Source organism: Pseudophryne corroboree, chromosome 5 (genome assembly GCF_028390025.1).
Source record: "Pseudophryne corroboree isolate aPseCor3 chromosome 5, aPseCor3.hap2, whole genome shotgun sequence".
Classification (NCBI taxonomy): domain Eukaryota; kingdom Metazoa; phylum Chordata; class Amphibia; order Anura; family Myobatrachidae; genus Pseudophryne; species Pseudophryne corroboree.
Genome location: NC_086448.1, coordinates 224,079,399 through 224,088,220, shown reverse-complemented (window position 1 = coordinate 224,088,220; position 8,822 = coordinate 224,079,399).

Genomic DNA, 8,822 nt, shown 5'->3' with positions numbered 1-8,822 from the left:
GCAGATCTGGTTATTTGCAGGCTGGGATGTGGGAGGCAATGTAGTCCAGTGTCTAGAGCAAAACCTCTTTTCATCATTATAGCAAAGTCTGTAAGTAAATTATGATATTTACTGGACCTATTAGTTCACTCATGTTTATAATATTTAAAATACCACTTTGAGATTCTTTGTATTATTATTTGTGTTAGTATACATTGAAGCCTTCAGTCAGTGGTATTGTCATGGGGCCATTAATATAAAATTCATCATAATGAATATGTTAATGATACAGCACTAGTACCTCTTATTCAAGTTATGCATGTACTAGCCTTACCCCGATATACACAGTGAAGGCTGTTGTCTTACAAATGAGTACAAAATCACATGACAATACCGCTCAATCAATGTCAATGAAAGTACAGTGTAAAGCACTTGTCTCAGCCCCCCTTCAGCCTGGCTCATGTTGATAGTAACAAGTCACATGTAGTGCATCCTATGAGGCATAGCTTATATAGAGATAAACTAAATATGACAAATGAAAGTCCAAAAAGTAAAATGTAAACATTCCTCTGTGAATTGGACAAGATTATAACATTCTAAAACTAATTATAAAAATAATTGAGATGTAATCCATTTTATGGCAAGTTTTTATTATTTCAATGCAAAAATCATTTGTCAACATCAAAGTTGTCTGAAATCATGCCTTTACCCACCCTATAGGTGGGACATGTGAAAGTTGGTGAAAAAGTGATAGCTTCTGAGCCAAACTCCAAGATTATTGACTCTTTTTTTGTAAACTCACAATATTTGATTGACTCATTGGGCGTGATTCAAATGTTATCACCCCCAATCTCCCGTCTAAAGTGATGGGAGATCGCAGGGGGCAATACACAAATATCACCAATTTTTGTGCTGATCGCACCCATAGCAGTCGAGCTTAGACGCGTAAAGCGGCTAAATACGACTACACTATTGGGCGCAGTGCAAAAAGTCCCGTTTGGGCACCCAAACGGGTCACTTTTGCGCATTTCAGCTCGCCACCAGCAGGGGTAGGGAGCTGAAATGCTGATGTCACGCGCGTCAGCAGCCACATTTGAATACCTGCTGGCGAGCGTGATCGTGGGCGGGAAGGGGTGATAACATTTGAATCTCACCCATAAAGTATTAAAATAAACCAGGTAAAGACATTTCCAAAGTATCGACATTTTGTATTTACTTTCAACAACTGATAGGTCCTGGACAAGGCAATGCAATGGGGCCCCTACACAGCCATTCACAGGAACCAATTAAGAAATATCATAACCATCGGTAACCATCTACGTCCTTTGCCCACCTGCTCACCCCCATACACAAAGAACAATCAAATAGAAGTAATACCCAAAAGACGGCCCTATGTTTGGAAGGACAGAACTGTCAACTCTCGCTTTGTGACCCCCATACCCAGAGCTCCTGCACTTAACATAAAGAAAACTGAAGGCCCTCTGGTATGCCCAATCAGGTCAGTCCTTTGTAATGCCAGATCTATAAGAAACAAGACTGCAACAATTGCTGACCTTATTGAATCTGCAGATCTAGCCTGTATTACAGAGACCTGGCTAGACGAAAATGCAGCACCTATATTGGAGGCTGCGGTACCAACAAACTACTCTGTCATCCACAACCCAAGACTGGACCGCAGGGGTGGCGGGGTGGCTATCTGCTTCAAAAAAGAACTTAAACTTAGGGTCCACCCTATTGAAATTACTCGCTCATTTGAGTGCATTGCTGCCCAGAGTTCGACAGGATTAGGTTTCAGAGTACTTCTCATCTACCGGCCACCTGGAGATGGAAAGATATTTCTACAAGAAATTGCAGACACTGTTGCTGGCCTGGTTCTGGAACATCAAAGATGGCTCATCCTCGGGGATTTCAATGCATGGGTGGATGATGAGCTCTCACGCCTTGGCCAAGACCTCCTGTGCACAATGAATGGTCTGGGCTTCACACAGATAATTCCCTCTGCCACACATAAAAGTGGTCACACTCTTGATCTTGTCTTTCAGATTGGATTAGAAGTCACTGACCTAAAAATAAACCCAGTCATCTGGTCAGACCACTACTCCCTCTGGTTCTCAGTTGCAACCCCTCAAATAAGATCTCTGCCCGTGGAGTTGTCCAGGTACCGTCCAAGGAGGGGTATGACTCCCCAGGCTCTTGCAGCAAATATGGATCTCTCTGCTATACTGGGTGCCTGTGAAGATCCCTGTTCCCTAGTCCGTTATTATAATAGGGATGTTAAGGCTGCAATTGATATTATCGCCCCTGTGCGTATAAGACCTCGTAAACCACATCGTCAAGCTCCATGGTACGACAACAGTGTTAGTGAGCTCAAGAAAAGGGGGCGTAGACTGGAAAGACGATGGAGGAAGACTAACCTAGTGGATGACAAAATAAAACTAATAAAGCATAACGAAGAATATCAATCGACAATCACTCGCAAGAAATCACAGTTCCTGTCAAATGAGATCACAGCAGCAAACAATAGGCCAGCTCAACTTTTCCGCACAGTGGAGATGCTTTGCAAGCCAGCATGCCTGCAGACTGATGAGACCCTTTCCCAAGCAAGATGCAACGAGTTTGCAAACTTCTTTGCAGATAAAATATCCACCATCCGGGCTGGAATATCCACAGTGCCATCAAAGGAGAGCCAAACTACAAAGCCTGCCAATATAAGCTACCTGCCTTCATGGACCAGCTTTGACCCAGTGGATGTAAAGGACACTGCTGAAATTGCTCGGATTTTGCGTCCCACCACCTGTGGCCTGGACCCAGCCTCAACCAAGCTTCTAATAGGTTGTACGGATATAATCGGTCCTGTCCTTGCAAAAATTGTTCAATGCTCTTTGCAGACAGGCATTTTTCCTGGACCCCTAAAGGAAGCAATTGTTAGACCACTTCTTAAAAAACCTAATTTAGATCCCGACTGCATGTCCAACTACAGACCGGTATCAAACCTTCCTTTCCTAGGAAAGGTTATTGAGAAAGTGGTTGCAAATCAACTGGAAACTCGCCTGACAACCCATGATATTTATGATCCATTTCAATCAGGATTCAGGAGAAGACATAGCACTGAAACAGCCCTGGTGTGTGTGTTAAATGATCTTCTGATGGCAAAAGACAGAGGTGACTGTTCAATATTAATCCTTCTGGATCTCTCGGCAGCATTTGATACCGTGGACCACGGGCTTCTGATTGAGCGACTGATACACTTCTGTGGTCTGGATGGCACAGTCCTAAACTGGTTCAAATCATTTCTCACAGGCAGGTCACAGAGAGTATCATCTGGATTATACTCATCACCACCAGTGCCATTGCCATGTGGTGTCCCACAAGGTTCTATACTATCCCCCATGCTTTTTGCAGTATACATGCTCCCATTGGGCGAAATAATCAGGCGCCATGGCCTGGTCTACCACTGCTATGCAGATGATACACAACTGTACTTGTCCTTTGCTCCGGGCACTGATAACCCAGTAGCAACCCTGAATGGCTGTCTAGCTGAACTACAGGAGTGGATGAGCGCCAGTTGGCTGCGACTGAACCCGGATAAAACAGAGGTCCTTATAATACGACCGCAACATCAAAGGACAAGACTGCAGCATAGCCAACCAACTGGACTTACACTCGGGGATTCAGAATTACAGACCAGTGATCATGTGCGGAATCTTGGCGTTGTCCTGGATGATGGCTTGACACTTAAACATCAGATATCAGCCACAATCAAATCCTCATTCTTTCACCTGAGGAACATAGCCAGAATCAAGCACCTAATTCCCTCAGATGATATGCCAAAAGTCATACATGCATTTGTATCATCTCGATTAGACTACTGTAATGCCCTCTACCTTGGTCTACCAGCAAAAGAATTGCAACGCTTACAGCTGGTGCAAAACACAGCTGCCAGGCTGTTAACCAACCAGCCCCGTTCCAGCCACATAACACCCATCCTCTACTCCCTTCACTGGCTGCCTGTAAGATGGCGAATCCTCTTCAAGATTGGCTTACTGAGTTTCAAAGCATTACATGACCAAGGCCCAAGGTACCTGAAACAGCTTCTGATCCCATACTGCCCCACTCGATTACTGCGATCTGTAGATGAAGGACTTTTAGCAGTACCTAGAATCTACCGTAATTCATCTGGGGGTCGAGCTTTTAGTCATGCGGCTCCGACTCTATGGAACTCACTTCCCAGCACAGTGCGAGAGGCCCCAACTATAGAATCCTTCAAAAGTAGACTCAAGACTTTCCTGTTTACTCAAGCATTTCCATAGTGTCTCTTTTAGTATCTTCATGCTTCTGTATTTTATGAAAAATGTACTTCATTATTTTTCTGTACTATATTATGCTGTGTATCTGTTAAGCGCCTTGAGTCCTATTGGAGAAAGAGCGCTATATAAATAAAATTATTATTATTATTATTATTATAACATGTCCCTCCTGCCGTCCTGTGCCATGTTACCACATGCTTCCTTACAGTGATTGGTTGTCAGCACTCTGATTGGTGGATATCCACCAATCAGCATGCTGACAGCAATCCACTGTCTAGCTGCAGGCTGGGAGGCAGGTAAAGAATGCTGCCTTGCCACTCTGATTGTATGACCACCGCCCACCCATGCTCAAAGGCCCCTAGAATTGTGGCACCCTGGGCAGCTGTCCAGGGTGACTATACATTAAGATGGCCCTGTGTCTACACATAGATATCTAATGATAGGGAATATAGATTGTAAGCTCCACTGGGGCAGGGACTGAAGTGAATGGGCAAATATTCTCTGTACAGTGCTGCGGAATATGTGTACGCTATATAAATAACTGGTAATAAATAATACTAATAATAAATAAATATCTGGTAATTTCAGCTTTCAGAAACATCATTAAGAAATAAAGGGGGGAGGGGGCTACTGTTATAGAGCCATGATCAAAAAGTCACAGGAAAACCTTTGATATAACTGCTTCTATACCAATCACATATGTAAAGCAAAACCCACAGAACACTGCACAGGACTTGTGAATTGCTGACACCAGAACGGTGGTCCTCAAGTCCACAGTACGGGATTGCTTGCACAAAAATCATCTGCATGGAAGAGTCACCATAAGGAAACCTCATTACAAACCTCTAATGGAAAGGATTCGACTCAATATCAACAAATCCTAGAAGCTCATTTTTCAGAATCAGTGAAGAAATTGAAACTGATAAGAGATTGGCTACTTTAACAAGGCAGTGTCAACAACATACAGAAAAATCGACCATGAAGTACTTACAGGAATACAAGATGATGGCTTTGGAATGACCCTACCAGTCCCCAGACCCGAACATTGTTGAAAATCTGAGCTTGAAAAGTTCTGCAGGCATGAAAATCCTAAAGCAAGAATAAAAGGCAGCAGTGATTTCTGCCCCAGGAGATATTACTGACAGGCTTACGGTCATTGGGTCGACAAGACCTAGGTCGACAGTCATTAGGTCGACCACTATTGGTCGACATGCACTAGGTCAACATAGTCATTAGGGCGACATGAACAAGGTCGACATGAGTTTTTAAAAAAAAATTAATTTAACTTTTTCATACTTTACGATCCACATGGACTACAATTGGGAACGGTAACCCGTGCCGAGCGCAGCGGTAGCGGAGTGAGGGACATGGTTTACTAATTAGGGTTCCCTGTCATTTTACGAAGAAAATGACACAAAAAAAGGGGAAAAAAAACTAATTTTCCATGTCGACCGTGTTCATGTCGACATAATGACCCTGTCGCCCTATCGACCTAATGCATGTCGACCAATAGTGGTCGACCTAATGACTGTCGACCTAATGACCCATACTCTACTGACAAATGTACCCAAATATTTGCACATGCCACATTCACTGTTTTATGTTTTTATTTGTTACATTTAGCAAACAAATAGTAATTGTGCATTAAAATGTGCAATGCAACAATATGTCTGTGTCTGTAAATCTGGCAGAATTTGCAATTCTTTCACTCGCATGCTGTGATCACGCTGAAATTGTGTCACGATCGCAATTTCAGCGTGATCGCAGAGATTACGGAAGCCTCCTGTCGGCGCAGCCTGGCTACGACCTCAGGAGGTCTTGCAACATTTTTAATACCAACCTCCGGGATGTAATACCAAACCCCATAAGTGCTTTTTGTGTTCTTATCAATTTACAGATCACTTAGCTCCCAATTATTGTAAGAATGAGAGTCCAAACACAACAGAGTGAGCAGTGTGAAAGTGACGGGCTGGAATCTGCAAGTTGTTATGCAAGAGGAGGAATGATGGTGAACTAGAGGTGCTGAAAAAGGAAAATGAATATACAAAGTAAATGTAAAAATATCTCTTGAACTTTTTCTCTGTTTCAAGAAAATATGACATGTTTTCTAACAGGGACACTGTAAATCTACTGTTATTTATAAAAATTACTGCCATTTTCATTATGCATCTTCTTCACAATAGCAACTGGCAGATTCGGCACATATACACTGTTGTATACATAGCACCAATTGGCAGACGCTGCATGGTAGATAAGCTGGCATGCCTGCAAAGTCCTCTGCTGAGTCCCAGCTAATACCATCCACTGGACTCTTAGTTCAACAGGAGTAGCCAAGACCTGTAGCTATGGTCACCCATCTTCCTTTCCTTTGCTCAGCATCTTACCTCATCCTCATCACCAATCTGGGGCCATTCCATATACTGTATCTGTCCAGCCTGCCCTCTCTAATTGATGACAGTTACACTGATGTCGGGATTCTGGCGTAGTGACTCTGGCTGTAGTGACTGAATGTAAGTATGCCAGGTACTGTACTGTAACTATTGTATTGCTGCCTGCTTTGTAATATGTATCTTTACTCTCTCTCTCTCTCTCTCTCTCTCTATATATATATATATATATATTTAGTACGGGATACCGGCGGTACGGGCGGGATACCAGCGGTCACATGACTGAATGTGGAATCTCGACAGTGAGAATCCTGACACCCTAACCTAAACCTCGGGGGGTATCGGGTAAGGCTAACCCTCCAGGGGTGGCAGCTACGGCTACCCCCCCCCCCCTCAATTGTCTAACCCTCCCCTTGCTCTAACCCTGCCACCATCCCATTATTCACCTTCGGGATGTCGGCTGTCGGAGTCCCAGCATTGTATACAAAAAGGGGTGCACACCAACAATCTTGCGCAATAAAATGATTAGAGCTGCCCAGCTTCTCCACTCAGCGGGACAAACACATAAATCCCGTAAAACAAGATAAATACAATAAAGTGCAGCGTGCATTGGCGCTCATACCATATGATGAATGACTGGTAATGAGAAGAGTAATTCAAATGAATTTATTGGAACAAAAAATATATATAAAAATTATATAAAAACAATGGTATAATCATGCATGATATTGCACTGATTAAAACACAAGGATGTGGACCTACAGACAATGTCTGGAGCAAAGTGACTGTGCATACAGGGAGTAGGATCTCTCACCGTGTTATGGCCCTGCGGTGGGCTAGCTTTCAAGAAAGCAGTTTGCGGTCCAGAGCTGATATAGCCCGGCACCACCGCACAGGGCTTGGATCAGCAAATGAGTCCCGGACAGGTCACTGCTCCACTGCTCCAGATATGATGAATTTTCCGTTGACAACGCGTTTCGGTAGGTATGTCCTACCTTTTTCAAGTCAGTGATAGTTCTGTTGTGGGCTGTTGGGGTTTTTATATCCAATACCCTGATTTCTATTAGTGTCACCTGTAATTTAGAGGCGGACTGGTGTTTCTCCGGCGTGTGTAGCCGGAAGTGACGCATCCTGCGTTCCAGCACACCCCGGAAATTGATATGGTGTGCGTTCCATGTCACTCCGGCTTTTCCGGAAGTACCGCACCTTGCGTTCCAGCGATAACCGGAAGTTGACATCGCAGGCATTCTATTCCTTCTGAGAGTGGAATCTTAAATAAAAAGTCCACCACGGTCATGATGTCTTTCGTTTATACATATCCCAAAACAGGGGTTATAAATAAACTGCCTGTGATGAATAATTCTATTCCCAAACTGGCGCTATCGTAAATGAGTCATCATTCTCCATCTTTGTTAAGGGAACGAACACGTCATTTTCCAATTCTTTAAATTGCGATTCTCATTCCATAATAACTTTTATATTCCAGAGAGTAACCCACTCTGACCAAGCTCAGTGGTACTTCGTATTCCCACTTAGTCCTTCCCTAATACCCGAGTGGGTTTACTCCAATATTCACTATCAGTCTCTTTTGGGGCTGTTGGGTTGAACGGGGGCCTCTCTCTCCTGGGGTATTTATCCTCCATATTATTTGGAGTGCGAAAGGGTCTATTCCCTTGGGTTTTTTTATGCCAGTGATTGTTCTTTTTGGTTTTTTTCCTCCATACAGGCACCCATGTGGCCTCTTTCCTAACGGGGGTTTTTTCTATTGTTCCTTGAGGTGGATCCTCCAAGGTTATCTCTTGATTATCCCTATTGAATTTCTTTTTCTTTCTATTTCTGGAAAAACGGTTAGCGCAGAGTGAGATGCGCTGGATATTCGATCTCAATTCCTTGAAACCTAATGGTCATAACTCTGATTTCGAACTCAAGTGGTTTTTAGATTAATTTATTAATCAACTAATTAATAATTAATTTCATATTCTTGATTAATATTTTAATTGCATGTTTTAATTTTTCTCCTTTTATCTTCTAATCCTACATGTCATTTTCTGCACGACTATGAAATTCCATATGGAATCCCGTGAATATTGGAGTAAACCCACTCGGGTATTAGGGAAGGACTAAGTGGGAATACGAAGTACCACTGAGC